Genomic DNA, 20017 nt, shown 5'->3' on the forward strand with positions numbered 1-20017 from the left:
TTATTGTGCAATGCCCTCAGCAGCACAGCCAGACAGTTAAAACATCCTGTTTATTGGACAGTAATTCTATTTGGATTCTCTCATTAGTCATTTTATTATTGGAGCAGCAGTGGAGTTTGTGACCTGAAATAATACACAGGATGAGTTATTTGTTTTTGTTTGGAAAACACTGGTGCAAGGCCCTGATTGGTCTCCAATAGAGGTGCTGAAATCTGACTGTAAATATCAGAATATAGTTAAAAGCGTTCCAAATATTCATCTCGTATTGCTTATTTTATTCTACTTGCAGTACTCACTCAGTTTCAGAGTGCTCAGAGCAGTGGTGGATGTAGTGTTTTCATTCATAACAGTGCTAATTTTTTTTTTTTTGCCATTTTATATACATAGATACACCTTGCTAGTACCAGGTTTGCCCCCTTTGCCTTCAGAACTGCCTTAATTCTCTGTGGCACATATTCAACAGTTTGCTGGAAACATTCCTCAGAGATATTGGTTCATACTGACACAATAAGCATCACACTGTTGCTGCAGGTTTGTTGGCTGCACATCCATGATGTGACTCTCCCATCCCACCACATCTCAAAGGTGCTCTCTTGGATTGAGATCTGGTGACTGTGGAGGCCATTTGAGTACAGTGAGCTCATTGTCATGTTCCAGAACCCAATTTGAAATGCTTTCAGCTTTGTGACATTGCATATTGGCCTGCTGGTATCAGCCATCAGAAGATGGGTACTCTGTGGCCATGAAAGGATGGACATGGTCAGCAGTAATACTCAGGAATATTGTGGCATTTAAATGATGATCAGTTGGTACTAAGGGGGCCAAAGTGTGCCAAGAAAAGATCCACCTCACCATTACACCACCAACAACCTTAACTGAATATTATTTATGCCAAATTCTGACTCTACCATCCAAATGTCATAACAGAAATCAAGACTCATTAGACCAGAAAACCCTCTTCTAGTCTTCTGTTGTTCAATTTTGGTGAGCAAACTATAGCCTCAATTTCCTGTTCTTAACTGACAGGAGTGGCACCCAATGTGGTCTTCTGCTGCTGTAGCCCATCTGCTTCATGGTGTTGTACACTCAGACATGTTCACCTTTAGTCCCCATTCTGATGTTTGAATTTCAGCAGGTCCTCTTGACCATGTCTGCATACCCAAAATGCACTGAATTGCTGCCACGTGATTGGCTGATTAGCTATTTGCATTAACAAGCAGTTTATCAGGTGCACCTAATAAAGTGAGCGTAGAGCACATTAGGAGTGCACACGCACTCGGCTGTTGACTGCTATCAGCCTATCTGCAAGGAAGGTGACATTCACTGATAGCAGGGGATGTTTACCTGTTGTGTCACGTCAGTTTTGCACAGGGTAAATGTTTAATGATAGTGTGTTAAAGAGCTGAAATAGATAAGTGGATTTTTTTTTTTAATATAATGGAAAAAGGGGGTAGTAAAGAAAAACAAAGCAAACTATCAAAAAATATCTGCCAAATTGATATTTTTAACAATGGTATTGGACTAGATGGATATACAGATTAATTCTTAGAGAAAAAAAGGTAGTCTTAATTAATTGTTGTTAATGTTATTAATTTGCAAAAACCCTTAAAAAACCAAAAGCAATAAGCAGTTTCGGAAAGAGACGTAGTGCCATTAATGTTATCCATCCCTAGTGGTAGGCTAGTAACAAGCAGATAGTTGCAGCTTGTTTTGATGCCAGCTCTGATGCAGGACTTCTCCTGCATGCACCCACCAAAGAGAATTTAGCCTTCATCCTACAAATCACCAGGACTCTGATTTTTATCAATATTTTTGCTTGTGGTGTCTAAATTACTCAACCTTAAAATACAGTTAAAGACTTTTGTAGGGTCAGCTCATGTAGACCCTTTTGTGCTTATATAGCAGCCTCTAACGGCTCATTTTGAGCCATGAAAAACCTCGTTATGTTTTTTTTTTTAAAGGGACTTTGATGTCTCGCCCTTACAAATAGAGAAGAGTTTTTTTTCCTCCAAATTTTGAAAGAAACGGCTTAGCTCATCTCACAGGATGAGGGAGGCAGTGTTGGCTACCTGCCACCGAACCTACTGTGTAAGCCTGTCAGCTGTTTGAGAGAGGAGGAGAATGCAGGAGCAAGTCTCTGTCCTGAGCTTTGTGATTCACTCTGTGGGAGAATCTAGCGTTAACTCTCAGCATTTTGTTCTCTTCTCAAAGGCGGGACCTTCACTTGGCAGTGAGCCGTACATGTGAATACTGAGTAGTGATGCAACCGCAGGTAGATAAATTTGCTGTGATGACGATGCACTCTAAAGGCTTTATCCTGATAGCACCCTGATAGCAGAGTGATAGTTGAACTCCTTGCTGCTCGTGGTGAAATCAGAGTGAATGCCACTCTCAGCTTAGCGGTCACTCCAGTGTTACCTCGATCAATAAGAGATGACTGAAACGGCAGATAGGCCTCTTTGGGTTTTTGTTTTCGTGTTCTCGTCAAACAGTCTGGATCAGGGCGATATGCATGTCATCTGAGCCAGTTTCAGGGGTTTTTGTCAACACCGATGCTTGCTAGAAGCGGTGAAGTGATTAAATAAAATGCTCAGATGTTTACTTATTAAATCTGTGGGAATGCGAGGTATGTAAACTCATCTCAACCAAGATTCCTTAAGAAAACCTGATTCTCTTCCAAGTTATTTCTCGTCAGAAGTGAGAATGTAATCCAGATGCGTGGGTCTTTTGATGATGTAGATGTGCGAGATTATGACATGACAATGCAGAGAAAACTGTCATTAACATCAAACGTTATAGTGAGATGTGTTTTGACGCCCTCCTGTTTTACAAGTGTCAGAATGCTGCTCACGAAGAATGCTGCTTGCAGTCTGGAAGTTTTTATTTATAAACCCTATTTGGACAGTGTGTCTGAAGATGAATAAAATCCGCCAAAGGAAACTCTTCTGCTTTGAATAAGCACAGAGAAACTGACCCATATAATGAATGGAACCAAAGAGGAAGTTTGTATTTTAATGCCCGTCCCCCCTGGGTTAACATCCAGGTGCATGTGACATTTGATGCCTTTGAATTGTTACACTGTCTGCACTTTGTAGCTTCATATTCTCTACTGGACTAGATCCAGCAAAGACACTCTGAGAGGATTTAATCAGAAGGGAGTTTTTAGAAGCAGGATCTCAAATGTGCCGCTGACCCCATTTCAACATAAGTAGCCTAAAATAGGTTGTGTGGAGTTTATTTGAACTTCTGTGTTTAGCAGTGTTTGTTGGTAAGCAGTGTTGTCTTCTAACGCAGGACAATTCAAGACATTTTCACACAAATCAGCTGCTCGGGAAAATCTTTTCCAGATTGTAAAGAAATAAATAGAAAATCAAGGCAAATAAGCATTTTAAAGTATGTTTACATGCACACCACATGCAAATCCTAGTTTCAGTAATGTGATTTTTTGTATTGTAACCAAATTATTGTAATCAAATGTACCTGTGTTGCTCAAGAGGCAAAAAAGTAATTTCCCATCACTTAGAGAAATAACTGTATTAGCGCAACTGAGAATTCTCAGTATTGCTACATGTTAAAAGATAAAGTGTTTTAAATTCTTGTGGCTTTTTAAAAAAATCATATTTCTAGTCTGGTTTTAAATAGTGTAATTCAACCTGTTTTATGCAAATTGTGCACTATTTGTATCTGTAGGCTCTTTCTTAGTGGCAGCATTTGGCTTTGTTAGCACTCCTTTAAGAAAGTGAAAATATAACAGTGTAAGGTGGGGCCTTAGATGTTTTTTTTTTTTTTTTTTACTGCTTTGAACTCAGTTCTTTAAGTGTCCCCATTAGGGACAATATCTTTAGCTTGTAATTAGGTCCAAAGGGCTTTGAGCTCCTCATTTTGCCCTGGCTGTTGAAACTGTGGATTAGGGCCAGGAGGGTTGGGGGTGCATCACTGTATGCAAGGAGTTGCCTTTCAGGTTAGTGTCTGTGTGACTCCTCCCTAGATATAGTATGGGGCTCAGGGACTCCTTTTGTCTCGCTCTAGGCCCCTATAATGGTGATACCTGAGCCTTCTGGACTAGAACAGCTCATGCTTTATTCAGCCCTCTGATCTCTGCTTTAATTATGAGTGTCCTAGAATGGAGTGACCACTAGTGTATCTCACAGGTTGGGAGTAACCAGTTCTAGTTAAGTGTGCTAAGATGTCTAAGCATTTTTGCTTTGGTGCTTGTTGTTTCACTAAGAGACATTTATTTCTAAAAGAAAACAGCAATGACCAAAATGTTAGCAGTAGGCCACAATGACACTGAATAAGGTATAAAAATAGCCACTGGAAGTGGTTTCAATCTGGGTTTCAGGAGTTTTTTATATTTGTGATCTTTTCTAGATGTCGATATTACTTGCCTGTTAAAGGGGACTCTTATGCTCATTTCCAGGTCTATATTTTTAATTCTTCAAGTAATGTAGCTTTACAGTTCAAAATAATCCTTATTAATTTTGTACCGGGCCTTGGTGCAGCTCCTCAGTTCATGTAACTGTTTGAAACAAGCTGTTTTAGCTCCCTTCCACCCTGCCTATAAGGCATCCTCCCTTCTTCTGATTATCTGCCCCTCTCAGATAAAAGATTTCAACAACAGGTGGGTAGAGTTACTGTGCTCACAGCCAGAGCTTTGCACGGACATTGCCATATTGGGTAATACTTCTCCCCTTGACATCATACAGGGCTAAGAGAAATAAAAACTGCCTGAAACGGAGTTTTTTGAGCAGTCTGAAGCCTGTGCTTCAGGAGTTCAGACACACTGACCTCATTATTTGACTTTCTAACCATGTTTACTATGAGCTATTGCAAAAGTGTATATCTAGTCCTATAGCAGGAAATTCACTAGCAACTTAAGCGAAGATTACAGCTGCTATAACATGACTAAAGATTCTGACGCAGAATCAGGTTTCGGTATTGATCTTGTTAAACCACCTCTCTGCATCCCGTTTCTCAGTTCCTGTGTGTGCACTACGTGAACTCAGAGTGCGGTTGGTATAATTACTACTTGTTTTAACACTAAGTGATATGTGTGTATGTGTCTGTGTTTATGTCAAATGACTGCTTGTCCATAGCATGGGTGACAGTTACACCATTCCCTTACACACTGTGACCATCTGCAGGCAGCTTTCAGTATAGTTTTATCTAATCTGTATTATAGTCATGGATTTTCTTGGCCCCGCCTCCTCTCGTCACCATGATGTATCAATGTTGCTGTGGAACCGGTTTCCTGGTAACCACCGCAGTGGTTGCCGGATGATACAGCAGTAAAAGCAAGATGACCCAACAAAATGTTCAAAGTTGGTTTCACAGAACAAAAAACCTCCCTGCATACAAAATAGAAAAAAAATGTACATTAGATATACATTTACAGTGTAGCACCTAAACGGCCTAAATATGCTCCATGTGCTTTAGGTACATCAGAATCTAATGATGTTTTAGAGCCTTAGCTGAGAGTGAAAAGGCCCTATTCTATCTGCTCCATTTCTTTTCTTTTTTTCCCCCCTCTTTTTTTGTCAAAGGAATTGCCTTTTTGGGGGTCTAAACATGCTCAAAAACTAATAAAATTTTGCACATGCATTAGGTTTGGTGAAAATTTATGTATTTTAATGGTTTCAGACATAGGCTTTCCAAAATGTCTCTATAGTGTCACCTAAAGAGGAGACTCTACGCTGTGTTTCACCTACATGTATGAAATTTGGTACAAATATGTAACATGTCAAGACGCACAAAAAATCCTGTTGGAAACGATGCCCTACACCCAACAGGAAGTCCGCTATTTTGAATTAATTAGGCGATTTTTGCTATTGCTGTTTTAATGTTCATACTTACATTATCTGATCTGGACCAAACTTCTCCAGTAGGATAAGGAGCTGATGCTGAACACATCCATATAAACTAGTTAATGATAGTTGCAGCGCCACCTAGTGGGACCAGTAAATGTCATTGTTTTACACTTTAAGGTACAGCTTAAAGGTGGTTAAGCGGAACCATCTCAGATTTGGACTGGAAAGCCTTAAGGAATTGGTCTGGAATTATTGTGAAAACTGTGAGTTTTTGTCAAAGGGTGTGGCCCTGGGCATCATGGCAAAATTTGATGTTTTGTCATGAAACACAAAATTGCTGTAACTCGAGCACACCAAACCTTAGTGGTTTGATAAGAGTCCCACCCTGAACACATTAATAAGCCAAAAGTCAGAAATTGTTAGAACGCCACCTAGTAGGAACTGGAAATATCATATTTATACTTTGATGTACTGCTCCTCTCAGTTTTGCCCCATCAACCTCAAAAGTAATCTGAATAAACATGAGACCCTGATGAAGATTCAATGTGAAAATTGTGAGTTTTCGTTCAACGGCACACCCTGGTGGCAAGCTGATTCACCATGAAACAAGAAGTCCTTGATGAGCTTGGAGATGAGCTTGGAGAGCTCAAAGTCATGAAATTTGGCACACACCTCTGTCTTGATGAAAGGTGTCAGGCATTCAGCCTAGTGTGACCAAAATCACTCAACATCATCTAGACAAGTGGGCCATCAGTAGTTGAAAGTTTTGTAGAATATTAAACACTTCTCCTACTGATTTCATCAGATCAACATGATATTTGGTGAGTTTAATCTAAAGAACTTGATGATATTAAATTGTGAAGCTTTTGGGTTTTTGTCAAAGGACGTGTTTGTGGCGGTGTGCCGAATTTCGATCATTCACCACAGGACACCAAATTGTCACATCTCTGATATACTTTGTCCAATCTGTCCCAAACTTCACATGCTTGATGAGTGAGTCTGGACATGCTCATAATGCCACCTAGTGGGACCAGGAAATCAGCAGTAGAGGTCCTGCTACTGAGGATGATGAGAAATCATGGAATGATGAGGAAATCAGCAGTATATTTCCTTATCATCCCAAGAGCATGACATTTTCATTGTTGGGTGCAGCCATTATATACAGCAGCATGACATGTAATTAGTGGGCACTTGCCAATGCCACCTAGTGGGCGTAGGAGATGTTCAGTGGCCGAATGACACAACATCCAAGTAGCCTACTGGGCTACCCCATAACGCTCCTGATTGTAGCAGCCACGAACCGTAGCACGGCTCGACCGCATCACAGCTCAACATGTCCCCAGGTGCGAGGGCCCTATCATCACTGCTTGCAACTTTAATACATTTAAATCTAATAGATGCCAATGTTATTGGTTTCTAGGTTTATTTGAAAATCCCCTTTTGTTTTGCTGTACTTGATAAGAATTCCCTTTGCATCCACAAGTCAAAAGAAGCATATTAAACCATAGTAGTATTGCAGTACAGAGGAAGTTGGCTTAATTGATTTGGTGTGTTATCATTCACACATTATCCAACACATAAAAGCCAGAATCAATTATTCTGTTTGCTTTTTGTTATCTTAATCGGTAGCTATTTTATTGTGTTCATAGCATAGCATTGATTGAAAACGGACAGCTATTGAAAGCTTGCACTAACATGTGTGATGTAAATCACAAGTATATAAAATGACGCTGTATTTTATTCTTGGTTATATTTGTGTGAAAAAAGCACTAAGCAGTGGTGCTTTCCTGAGGTCCGGCTTGCCTTATTTGATGTAAATACCAGTTTTGCAGAAAATCCATTTACACACAGCCAAATAATAAATTAACATGCCAAATGAGGTGCAGCTGTGGTATCAAGACCAAGAAAGATCTTTTGAAATCAGCTTGCAAGTATGAGAGTGATACAATTCCTTAAAGCTGTCTGGTTTATGGCCTCATAAACAAGCTCTTTTCCTCCAGTGTAACATCTCTCGTATGCTCAGATGTTGCTGCTTAGTGAGCAAATTCTCCTTCTAACTCTTGGTTTACAGGGAAGCTCCTTCTGGCCCATATGGGTCCGCTTTTACCGGCACTGCCTGTTGCATAACTGCAGTGTGCCTCATCCAAAGTCCACTGGCTGCTGGGATTTTTGTTAGATAACAGTATGTTATGAGCAAGCAGAGGAATCAGAGATGAGACACTCAAGTTCAATAGTGTAACTGAGTTGTTCTTCTGTTGCAGCACTGCAGGTGTTATTGTTGTAGTGGTCAGATGAACTGTTTAAGGCTGCTTTATTATTGACAGTAAAGGGAGGGCCGGCACAGTAACCAACACTGTTGCCTAGCCTAATCGATAATGCACACTCCCCAGTAAAGATGTCAATTATTAATGAGTTGAATATCATGTTTTGCTTCAAGTGAAGTCTTATTGTTTATAAATCACTGCTGCTCTACATTGATCAGTAAGTATGAATGAGTGTAAATGATAGGAAAAAATGTAACAATTGTGTTTGAAATGCTAGTTTGATTTAAATTTCTTTGTCAGTCCACATTCCTCTCAGATAACATGTAGTAAGTCAGGAACAGGCCGGTTGGCCTTTTTCCTGCTTAGGAAAGGGTTATCGGGCAGGAAGGCAGTGAGGAACGCATTTCATGTGTGTTGCATCACTGTGCACCTCGTGGTGCCCTGTGCACTGCAGCGTTTTGTTTACCACAGAGTTACAGGGACAGGTGTCTGAGCAGCATGCATGTGCACATTTGTTCTGCGTATGTTACGTATGTGTCATCGCAGACACAGGGACAGTATGTGGAAAAACTACGACATGTGCAGTAGCAGGTTCACACACTCCACACCATAGCTCTGTTCCTTCACTACTAAGCGGTCTGCAGAGAGGGATGTCTGGCTTGTGAGAGTGCCAGTGTGCTGAGTCGACAGGAGGGGAACAATGCCTTCGCTGTGCTGCTTCTCTGTTTGGCCGCCTTCATGCAGCATTTCAGCAAGGGCCACCATCAGCTTTTGGCTCTGTGAGCCTTGTTGACCAGGCCTTTGCCTGGTGGTCACTGACCCGTTGTGCCCACACTGCCTGCAGCTCGTCAAGCCTCTGAGGGGCTGCCGATTATCCGGCAGTAATTGGTGCCTGGGCTCTGGCTGATCAAAGGTGCCCAGCTGATTGTGGAGCCCTGGTAATTTTCCATCCTCTGAAGCTCTGCAGTTTTTGCCTACTTGCCTGTTCATCTGTCTTTCTACTTGCTTGGCTGGTCCAACTCTGTCTATGGACATAGAGTGAAAGGCTTGATGTCTCTACCCATTATTAGTCCTGCTTTTCTCATATGACATGACAGTGCTGGGCTGTCCTTTCCTTGCCCTTTCAAAAAAAATAAAACTGCTTCCTTTCTTGTTAATAAGAGTTTATGAATGGTGAAAGATGGGTACAGCTCAATTTCTCAAAATCAATTAATATTGGAAAGTCAAGTTCAAGCCCTCAGTCCACATTGTATCCACCAGCTGTGTGATTTGGCACAGCTTCCCTTAGTGACACCTACACCTCAGTCATGTGCCATTAACAGTTTCAGTTCATCTGAACTCTAGATTCTCTTCTACTGATTGTGTTGGTCTTTTTTCTGTATGTGGTGGTTAATGACATCACCTATTTTTTCTTTGGTGTGAAAACCTAAAACCATGCAATCCTCATACTAAGCCATCAAACATGATTTATAATATGGTCTTGCATGATTTCCCTGTAAAAGGTGTCCAATCCTAAAATGTAAATTGGCTTTTGTCTCCAGTTTTTGGCTGCCGAAGAAGAGCTTGTTTGCCTGGGTGCGTTGGCTGTGCGAATGGACATGGTGAAATCATTTATTATGTTTGTTTTACAGCCCTCATCTTTGGACAACGCTTGTGAACGAGTCCATTTTGGGCAAAAGAAGGCGTAGACTGCTGAATAGTTGCTGGCACTGGAATAAAACTGTACCATTGATGTACAGTCTTGCCATTCTTACACAATCATTAGTATCGATGAAATTTAAAAAAATCTTTTGGTGTAAAGCTTGTCATAAACTCATTCTTACTGACTTTCCTTGAGCCTTATAGTCACATACTTATAAAACTGACCAAGATTGAAACCTTCCTTGTGCTTCCAGAGGCAGTTTCCTGTTAACCACGAGGCTAACACAGCACAGTTCCAGACTTCAGATAATACTGCTAAGTAACACGGTATAGTCTTAAGTAGTAGAGTATACACTGAATAGCCATAGATTTAAAGTACAACCTCTTAGTGTCATTTTCTAGAAATGAAGTTCTGCTCCACCCCTGTCTGAGAAAAACCATAAATCTGCTAGGTAAATAGCCCGGCAGCACCGCCAGTCTGCCTTAATCTGTTGCGTAATTTGGTATTCTACAGTCATGCTCAACTTGACAAATAGCCCAACTAGGATACAAAGGCGTACGTGCAGAGAATTCCAGAAATTAGTGAGCAGCTCATACAGCTGCAGTAATTCCTACAGGTGCATTTGCGGTCGTGCTCAGAAGACTTGTTTGGTTGGGTTCCTGACGTCAGTACAATTCTCATCAGACTGCTTGAATCAGTCTGCCTTTTCTCTTGAAACTCAGTGAACAGTAGTTTATAGAATCACATCCTTAAAGAAGTCAGTTTTTATTCTTAGTTTGTCATCATTCTGCTTAGATCAGCCAAGCTGGAGGGCAGGTTGATTTTATGGATAACCATAAAATGACTTGTGCTCGTGTATGTAATTTTGTTTTTTTTCCACTGGATGATGCGTGTGTTCCTGTGTGTCTTGGCCTGGTCAAAGGGGCAGCGAAGTGATTGTATGTCTGTTCACTCAGCAGGAAATTCCTCTTCCACTCCATCCTCTCATCACTCCTGCTGCTAGACAAATACTGCTACTGACACACACACACACACACACACACACACACACACACACACACACAGCTACTGACCAACGGCACTATGTTTCCATTTACAAATAGCACTGTTGTGATAAACAGTTATATTATTGACATGACATTGACTCAGTCATTTTTTGCATGTCTTTCTCTCTCCTGTCCTTCTCTTTCATTTATATCCTTTTCACACCGCTGCCTTCCTTTTTTTTTTTTTTTTTTTCCTGATATTGCTCTCTGCCTTCAACTCCGTCACTTGTGAGTGTGGTGCTCTCAGCCTTCCTGTGGGCTTGTGTTTGGGCATGTCTCAGTGACACATGTTCAACACTGTGTATGATGTATTACAACGTGTCAAAGTGAATGTGTGTGTGTGTGCATGAATGTCAAAAGCCAACAGTGCAGTTTTGAAAGACCCAGAAGAATGTGCTTCCCCCTGCAGCCATCTCTAGATGATGATTGGGAGAGCAGTGAAGAGTGACAGGCCTTCATCACTCAGTGAATAAAATGAACACACATACTGACACATTTCTAACTGTGAGGCTTTCGGCACCATTTACACCCAGATTGCCAACCTAAATGATCTTTTGGACACTTAGATTAAACTGAAGAATGGATAAGGATGTTTTTAACCTTGATTGTTTACCCTATGACCTTGAAGGCGTCGGCCGTGGCGCAATGTACTTCAAAAGTTCCGCCATTCGCGGACTTCCGGCAACAAGTACCGTAATACCCCATATGGCCATGAAGTGCAATTTTTGGGCTTTCAGGAACCATTTGAATTTTTCCAGTAGGACAAACGGTCGCGGAGTTACGATAAAAAGCCAAAGTTCCTTTGATCAGTCAACGAACAGGTGATACGTTATGTCTTAACAAGCTGTTTGTAGCTTGTAAGGGCAGGTAACCGGCGCTTCAGCGGCAATCACTCGGAGTTATAGGGTTAAAGAGATGTTTTCGTTTGCATTCTTTTTGCATCTTGCATCCACATCGCTTCTCAGCTTAGTTTTTATATAGGCCCACAGGCACAGGTTCATTTGCATGCTATGTAGTAACATAATGCTACTGTTAAATGTTTCTGGTGGCTTTATAATCACTGTTTACCAAGAGAGCGGATTGTAATAATGATAATGACAAAAATGACTAGCTTTTAGTCACCCCCAGCAATTGGCAGGAGATTCTAACAGGTTCTCTAAATGCTGCAGACAGCTCAATTTAACTTTCCCTTACTGTTTTTGCACCACACAAAAGATAGAGAAAATATTCCCCATGAAGCTTAATTCCTCTTGGATTGACTCACAAGCTCTTTTGGGGAACACATTAATCGGCTCTGATCACTGCATAATTTTTTGTTCTTTGTAGTTTTACTTTGATGCCTAAATTGTCTTACTTCTTTTGAATGTGACCCCATAATAGCCAGATCATTTAATCAATAAATGTTCCTGTTAACTGATCATCTGCCTGCAGCTGTTAGGCCAGTTTCATTGCTGCAAGTCAACGCCCCGTTATTAAAACTTCTTTTAAACAGCAGAGTCATTTGGCAGCTGTAAGGCAGATATGGCTTTAGGTCACCTTAACTGAAGGGAGGGGTGAAGTACAAGCAGACTACAAGGAAAATAAGAAGAGTGACCACAGTTAGGCTTGATTTAGACTTCTGCATTGAATCTTTGTAGAGCCTACAACTTAATCTACGTAAGTGACCTACATCATTCCCGGCATTTATGCTTGTGTGTGGTTCATTATGTGTTAATTACCATGCGGTCGTGTCCTGGTGTTTTATATGCGGTGCCAGCCATGATAGAAACAAACAAAATGCTGGGACTTTTTCCAGTCCTGCATCCCTCACTCTTTGTTGCGGTCAATTTTGTTTTTGTAAATGTATTTAAAAGCAAGGCATATAGACTCCTTTTAACCTTAAAAACCAAATACTTTGTGACAAATGAATAATGGATTTAATAGAATCACTTGTCTCTGCAGTGAACTTCTCCACCTTTGCACCTGGGCTTCAACAGCTGACATCACTAGCCCTGTTTCTGTTCTGCAGTCTCAGTGCTCATTGCAGCACTGCTTTATCCAGTTCTCCACTGTCTCAGAGTGGCCTGGATCTTAAATGCAGAACAAGTACTACCGCCAGCTGTAGTCCAAGATGTTGGAGTTCTGGTCTGTTTGCAGGATAGGAAATTCACTGGAAGGATGGCTTATTCCACTAATCAATGAAGGGCCAGGTGAATAGCAGTGACTGAACTTTCAAAGTTAGAGTTAAATCCATAGTATATTATGTAGCTGAGTTGCCAAATATACTTTTGCAGGTGTTTTGCCATGCTACAAAACCTGGCCAAAGATTTTTTAACCACTGACTCCTGCTCATTGTGTGTTTTGTGTTTCTGATCACTTCCTTGGGAGTTAAACTGCATGGTCGGCTGGCAGTTAAGCTGAAAGCATTTTTACAGTTAGAAGCAGGGGGTTGGTAGCTGTCTGTGTGGGTCAGCAGTAATTACAGTGTTTCAAAAAAGACAACAACTATAGACTGTCACTTTCCTGCTGCTTTTTAAATTAGGCATGATGGTGCTGATATGCAGAAAAAGCTGAATCTTAACTGAGACTTGTGATTGATCAAACCAGCATCCTTGCCTGAAAGACACAGACTGCCTTTAATTCATTGCTTAACCATTAAAAAGATATTTTATTTTAATCTTCTGAATCAGCAGCTCTACATCAAGTGCTCACTGGTGCGTGTCGGTTTTTATGTTCCCACACTGCATGCTAACCGGCTCACTCGCCCCTGTTTAACTTGACAGAAACAGTGTCTGTCTGTGCTGGATTTGATGTGATGCAGACCAAGCCATTCTTCTTGGCAAAACGGCCTGTCAGTTTGTGGTTAAATTCTCAGCTTCTCTTGACCCTGACAGTGCTCTAGCTTGACATTTTCTGTGGCCTTATGTATAGTGTATGTTGACACACAGGACTTCAACAAGTCACTAATCCACGAGGACCTTGCACCGGCTTCACAAAATCAAAAGAAGAATGTCAATCACTAACACTTTTTGTCAGCTAGTGTTCTGGTGGATTAGATTGATATCTCATTGGTATGGTCTTAGCCCAGGGATAAAACATAAAAATAAAACAAAAATCTGAGATCAGCACTCTTCCTCTGAGGCTCATAGTAAATGTGCCATGGCTTGCTATTTTTTGTTGTGAGTCGACCATAAAAAGGATTAATAGGTCATGTATTAACTGTTTTCTGGAAGTCCAGTAAATGTGTAACATTGGCTGTGTGTCCTCAGGTCAGTGCTGTCCTCATGGAGGATACCCAGTGCATGCAATTTGGCCTGATTTCTCTACCTTGCTGAAGCCCTACTAACGGTACTTTATTTATCTCAAGAATATCAAAGCTTAATAATAGTGCTATTTTGGCTCTGGGGCCTTGGAAAGCTGTGGTTGTCTAACTTGGGAGAGTGTGTTTTCATGAGCATTGTGTGCATCCATTTTCAGCGTGCATCTTCTTCTGCTTCCTCGCTCTCTGAAGTGCTGCTGCAGTGTGTGTGTGTGTGTGTGTGTGTGTGTAATGCGAGTGATGTCAAGGGGAAAAAGTAAACATGGCTTCTATGAGTAGCTTTTTTGCTCAGAGGTTTACTCAAAGTTTCCCAGAAGAGTTCACTTCCAGAGTCGGGGACAACGTGTTGCAGTTAGCTCTGAGTGATCGCCCCGTGAGAAGGTTAAGCATCTGTGCCACAGTTCACACAAAACTCATGTTTCCAACAAAGAGAGACTATTCTGATTCTTCTCATTTGAAGGGAATGAAAGCTGTGGCTCTTTCAGGTCAGCCAGCGTACATACAAACAGCCACTTTGTTAGCTGATGCACAGACTCACAGCTGCTTCATAAAGACATTGCTCCATGACTGCCACGTAAGTTGATAGCTATTGAGTTTGTAGCAGCCATAAAGAAGGTCCAGGATTAATGAAGTTGGGGCACTCAAAACTCTACATCAAACTCTTCCTTGCAGGCCAGTACTTTGAATCAGCAGCCTCTCTCGGCACATCACTGCAGCTTTTCCAGAGCTATTCTTTTAATTGAAACCGCACTACATTTGGCATGCCAACTCCTCTGGCAAGAAATTTTGAAAAAACAATGACTAAATGCTGTTTTGGCGTAAATGCAAGGAATATAAATCTTAAGGATGCTCGCTTGATGACCTCTGTGGCCTTGAGTGGTGGAAACCAGGCCACGTCCTGGCTATTGATTCAGTCTGTGAATCATTGGGGGGGCATGCATGAGGGGAGATGATACAGTGACAGTGATTTGCCACTCCCCAGTGAAAGGTGACTGCCCTGGGTGTTTATATGTAGCATCAGCTTCCCAAAGTGATGTGTGGCTCTCTGTGTAAAGGGTTGGCTGACTGGTGAATTTGCTATCGCTTAGGTCTTCCTCTCTGTGATCCTTCTAGACACACACACACACACACACACACACACACACACACACACACACACACACACACACACACACACACACACACACACACACACACACACACACAGTTAGAAGTTGCTGGAGAGAGGAGCAACATAATATCCCCTGTGCAGCAGTCTGGGCTCTATCCCTAGCCCCAGCTATTCACATGTACTCAGGAAAGAGGGGTCATCATGTCTAGCTAGGGGCAGGGAACAGATTGAGGACTCTGAAATTATTCAGTTGCAGATAGGCAGCAGGGAGAGCAGTGCAAACAGTAGCCACCAACCCTATTCCCATCATTTCCTTCCTGTGTTGAGTACCACCCATTACCCATGTACCATGTCTCACTCATGCACTCTCTGCCTCTCTTTTTGGAAGTTGGCTCACTCTGAGCATCTTGAATATCCCCAAATAGACATTTTACCAAAATAAAATTGCTGTCTCATTTTCTTGCTGACATGTTGAAATATTTTAACTTTGTTTTCTCTCAAAGTAGTATTGCCGACTGCGTTTGCCAACTACTTCTCTGCATCCATCTTTTCATCACGCTATGTCAGGGGATGTACCTGACAGGTGAAATGATGCAGAGTGTACAGACATTCATATTTGAGAGCAGTGCGCTGAGCCAGAGCAGCTGGAAATGGGTTACGTTTGTTTGCAAACATGCTGTAACTATTTTTTTGTGCTAGTTATTTTATGTTGAGCTTGTTGATGTAAGTTTAGAAAATGTTACTCAGAACATGCTGGAGAATTTGCTAAAAGGTGTAATGCTTGCTGATTTGTGTTCTCACATGCACCTACTCAAAAAAAGGTTATAAAAATAAATGTTACACCTTAACACATTTGCAATTGTGTTGTGCATACATACATCAGCAAACAAAATACAGAAAAATTGAAACAATATGGTACTCTGCTAGAGAAAGGTGGACTGAGTTTCTGCTTCAGGTCAAGGAGTTTAAGTATCTTGGAGTGTTGTTCATGAGTGGGGGAGAGTGGAAGATTTGACAAAATGATTGGTACAGTGATGTGGCTGGTGGGTTGAGGTAAAGAGTGCTAAGTGTGACGACCGATTGATCGATTTACTGGGAAATCTACAAAACCTACCTTCAACCTCAGCTGGCTTGGGGACTCCTGTGTATATCTCCATGAAGAGGTGGAGGCAGAGCTTAGACTTCTGTCCCCACAAACCCTTGAACAGATGGAAGAAGATGAATGGATGGACACAGAATAATAGGGGTGGCTGATATAGCCTTAAAATAATATAAGAAAATCTGCGATAATTATATTTATGATATAGAAAAAAATATACTGAAAAACATTTTATTGATGCTTGAGGCTTGCAGAGAGCAGCATTTATGAGTTTAAGAAAATGAAGGGCGTTTTCCGCTGTCACTGAAGACATACTTCCTAATTTGAAGTGTGAATCTGTTGAAATAAGGTGCCAGCAGTAACAGTATTATAGTGCAATAGTAGTGACAGCATTATATCCAGTAACAGAGCATAAGTCAAGTGTAAAGTAGCCTAGGTGGTTTCACTAAGAATTTTAAGTGAAAATAACTGCTTCACACTTTAGTTTAGCAATAACTAAAGTAACTTAACCTTCTAACTTGTCAGGATCCTGCATAATATTGCCACATAATAAAAGATAGAAAAATATTTTCTACCTGGGATGTTATATTTTGGGTCGATCTTTTGAACCAGCTGCTAAACTCCCTGCTTTTTTCATCATGTAACCGCATCAGTAATTTCATCCGCTGTTTGTTCTTTCTGTCATTTGGAGTGCAGCTAGCAAGTGCTTCAGCGATGCTTGGTGGAGTCATTTCTTTACTTTGGGTTGCACATCACCAGCTGCTGGTATTTTCATAGCCTGGTTGTACTTGATGGTGTGTTTTGTTTTTGTTTTGGGTTTTTTTTTTTTTGCCTCAAGTGGTGAAACAAGTTGTTTTCACCTTTAGTGGGAACAGCTTTCTTGCATTTTTTGTGAAGTATTGTGTTTTATTTTTTTTTTTTTGAGGTTGTTGAAGGAGCTTTCCTTTTTTTATGTACTAAGTTGTCATTGGAGGCTGACATACAACTTTGCTCTCAGACATCCCTAGGCTTGTCTTGTTGTTGTACACTAGATATAGCAATGCCACGATATGATTTATACTGGTAATATCGTGAATGATATGATATGGCACAGCCCTACTGAATAGACTCTATTTAGGTCAGATTTCTCCCTGAGTGGCTGTTTGTAGTACTGTAATTAATTCTATACAGTTGCATGTGACCCAGAATATCAAATTCAGGGGTTAGCATTAATGAAGGGTACAGCTTGATGCCTAATTACACACGGATTCTCTAATTGAACACTGCATGTCAATGCCAGCTTGTTTCTAATGAGTTATAGCCCCAAGGATTGATGTTACATGTCTTTTGTGAAGTTTTTGTGAGTCTTATATCAGTGCATAGTTATATGTATGTAATTATTGCAAGATTATCTGACTAACTTATCCCCCAGTGTTATCACTTTAAATTCATGCCCCTTTCAGGTGTACACTCCATTAATCTCAGTGAGCACCCGGGTCACTTTTTCATGAAAGATGAGATGACATTCTTTTTATATTGGACCAGGTGACATTTATGAATTCATTTTAATACTGTAAACATCTGAGCTGCATGTAGTCTTTTCTTAGTGTCCTAAGAAAAAACAGAGAAACCAAGGTCTGCAGACCGGTGCAGGCTTTTTTCCAACGTGAACAGAGCTGTCGATGAATGAGAGGTTCTTCTGTTCGTGGCAGGAGAATGATGAGGAAAGGCTTCGCAGAAAAGTGTAGAGCAGCTTCTTTTTGACCCAGATTTTTCATTTTACTCTGTGTTTATGGCATCATCATACACTGATGAGACAGCATCCAGGTTGGTTAAGGCTGGCAGGGATGCCAAAAAACTGATGGCAGAAAATACATTTTCCTGACCTTTTACCCTGATCTCGGTCCCATTGTTTGTCCTGGACTTTAGGAATCTCTTACTGTTGTGCACTTCTAGGCCAACATTCGTTTGTTGCACTTTTTTTCTCCTTGTTTTGTTTGTTTGTTTGTTGTTTGGGTGCCCCCCCCCCCCCCCCCTTTTTTTTTTTTTTTTAAATACAAGTATGCCAAGCCACAAACTGGGGCTGGAAAATTGGATTACCACGGTAACAGCATTTTTAAAATTCCCTATTCATATGGCTGTCTTGGAGCAGAACAGAGGCACTATCACCTCAAGTTGGCTGGCGCCCTGATAACATGGCTCAGTAGATATGCTTTTGCAGGCATACTTTGCATTAGTGATAGCTGGCCTTATTTAAATGAGCATATGCTATCTTATTGTTTGTCCCCAAACTGAAGTAACTGAATATACACAATGTGGAAATCCCTGAACTGAGGAGTATAAAATAGGATGAAGAGTATCAGCTGGCAGAGTGGTGGAGCAAGTCATGAAAGGAGACAGTGGGGCCTTTTTGTCTTGAATTGCTGCCTGTTCTCTCTTTTCTTTTTCTCTTGGTCTTACGCTTTTTCCCTCCTAGCCTCTTCCTCCCTCCTTGCCCCATCTCTTCTTTGAAACCCAACTGCTGTACTCATCCCTAGGATCCTTCTGCAAGGATTAATCAGTTTTCCATTCCTGGAGAGATTATTCAAATACTGTTACATGCACAGCCAACAGCAGCACTCCTTCCCTCCTTCCCGGGCAGCAGTACAGCACTGACTGAGGAAAAAGTCGTGTTCTTTCTTTCTGTTTTCCTTTATTCTTGCAGTTTTTCTTGCAGTTTGTGCCTCTGTTTGGCCAGTATGTCTCGCTCTCTTTACGTTTTACCACCACTGTTTACTTTGTTGTATTCTGTGTGTGCTTATGTCCGTAATTGTCCATTGAGCATGTTGATGATACTGCATGTGAGAATCTTTGGGAGAGCGCTGCACTTTTTATTATTACTGGTGGTATTTTCTGTGTATATGACTGCAGAGAGAGTATAAATGGTCCTTGTGTAATTGTCCTCATTAGTGCTTCTAGGAAAACAGCCAGAGAGCCTCACAGCAATAGGCTGTAGAACTATGACAGCTCCAACGGGGTTCAGATCCTGCTTTCCTAAACCATAGCCCTTACCTCAATACACAACTTTTTGGCTTCAGCCTGTGCTTTATGCTTTTCATGCCCTCTGTTGTTTTAAAAAAAGTATAGTTTTATTTATTAAGCTCTAACAATGGGTACAACATACTTAATTGCTGTCAAGGAGCACAGTTATATTTTTACTCTTTACAGTTTGCATCTGTTGTGTTGTTGGAATGAAAATCATACCATTACTTGCTGGCTAAGTAGCTAAGCATTTGTTGTGCAGTTGCAATGAAAAGGTTCATATAAATGTTAGTCACTCAGAATGGAAATACATTTCTCCAAAGACAGCAACTTCATTATTGCAGAACACAGAGCAGACGCAACATATTTCTCGTCACCTAACGAGCCTGAGTGGGGGAAAATGGTACTCTGTGACTTTTGCTTTGACTTTGTCGAAGTGCAAGCAGCAACATTTTGAAGTCGCTTCTTTTTATATTTAGCAGTATTTGTCAGCTTCACTTGTTAAGATAACGCTGGTGTTCTTCTTTAACGGTCGCTATTAATTTTCATAAACTGTGATGTGTTTGTCTGATTTAGAAGCTATTATTAGATTTATTACTGCAGGTTTTGCTTTTCTTCCTTGAGATCATAAAGTTGCATTGATCATATATTTTTTTGAATATAGTCAAAAATAGATTGAGAAGTCTTACTGCTGCACTGAGGAAAAATTATCTTCATCTCCAGCCTGCTCTCTGTCTTCCCTTACTTAAT

General features: G+C 40.9%; 1 protein-coding gene across 6 annotated transcripts in view; it reads left to right on the forward strand.

Annotated features, from left to right (window-relative positions):
* numb (NUMB endocytic adaptor protein) overlaps positions 1 to 20017 on the forward strand; it is a 43212-nt gene that overhangs the window by 922 nt on the left and 22273 nt on the right. The window contains exon 2 of one of the 6 annotated variants that reach the window (XM_030718642.1): positions 14008 to 14086. The exons of the other annotated variants lie outside the window; for them this stretch is intronic. The gene's annotated coding sequence lies outside the window, so the exon portion shown is untranslated. The remainder of the gene's footprint in view (positions 1 to 14007; positions 14087 to 20017) is intronic. 6 annotated transcript variants of the gene reach the window in all.

This window comes from Archocentrus centrarchus, chromosome 22 (assembly GCF_007364275.1).
Source record: "Archocentrus centrarchus isolate MPI-CPG fArcCen1 chromosome 22, fArcCen1, whole genome shotgun sequence".
In the NCBI taxonomy this organism is placed as follows: Eukaryota; Metazoa; Chordata; class Actinopteri; order Cichliformes; family Cichlidae; genus Archocentrus; species Archocentrus centrarchus.